The 623-nt window shown below is 43.0% G+C and overlaps 1 pseudogene; it reads left to right on the top strand.

Moving 5' to 3' along the window:
* The first annotated feature begins 303 nt into the window (after positions 1-303).
* On the top strand, positions 304-420 carry LOC145246920 (5S ribosomal RNA; annotated as a pseudogene).
* Positions 421-623: the final 203 nt, after the last annotated feature.

The raw sequence follows: 623 nt of genomic DNA, 5'->3' as shown, positions 1-623 counted from the left end.
ATTTCTTCTCTTCTCTATCTGTGCTATAATGTGAACGCATGGACAAGGGTTCTTTTCTTAGAACTGCCCGCTTGTGGAACTTTGTTCCGTTAACATGCCTCCTAGGTGACAGCAACATGGATGTGTTCAAGTACAATGTAAAATGTTTCTGATTTCTCCCTGACTTGAACGATCAAACCCTACCTTACTTTCACCACACACGATCTCTAAGTGTTTGTCTCAGTGACAACCTTGCATGTCATTAACCCTTATCTTTCAGGCCTTGATATATAGTGACTCTCTTATATATATCAACACAGTGTTATATACGGCATAATCGCGTTGACACACCGGTTCTCGTCAGATCACCGAAGTTAAACAGCGTTGAGCCTGGTTAGTATCAGATGGGTGACCATTTGGGAATTCTAGGCGCTGTATATGCTCTCCGCTTATTTCGGCATTTGTTTCCAGTCGTCCTGTACTTCACTTGCCACTGGCATTTAACAATGTCGTCTCAGGAGAGGCGTGGCTGAAGATTGCGCACCTCCTGCCACAAAAAATTTCAACGCAGGCAACCCTTCGTGGGTATCCTTAGTCTGTCTAAGACTGAAGGAGCCTGTTGTTTTTTTTTTAGTGTTTAAATA

The sequence above is a fragment of the Euprymna scolopes genome, chromosome 24, assembly GCF_053919585.1.
Source record: "Euprymna scolopes isolate OS-2025 chromosome 24, ASM5391958v1, whole genome shotgun sequence".
In the NCBI taxonomy this organism is placed as follows: domain Eukaryota; kingdom Metazoa; phylum Mollusca; class Cephalopoda; order Sepiida; family Sepiolidae; genus Euprymna; species Euprymna scolopes.
This window is presented reverse-complemented; position numbering and strand designations above follow the sequence as displayed.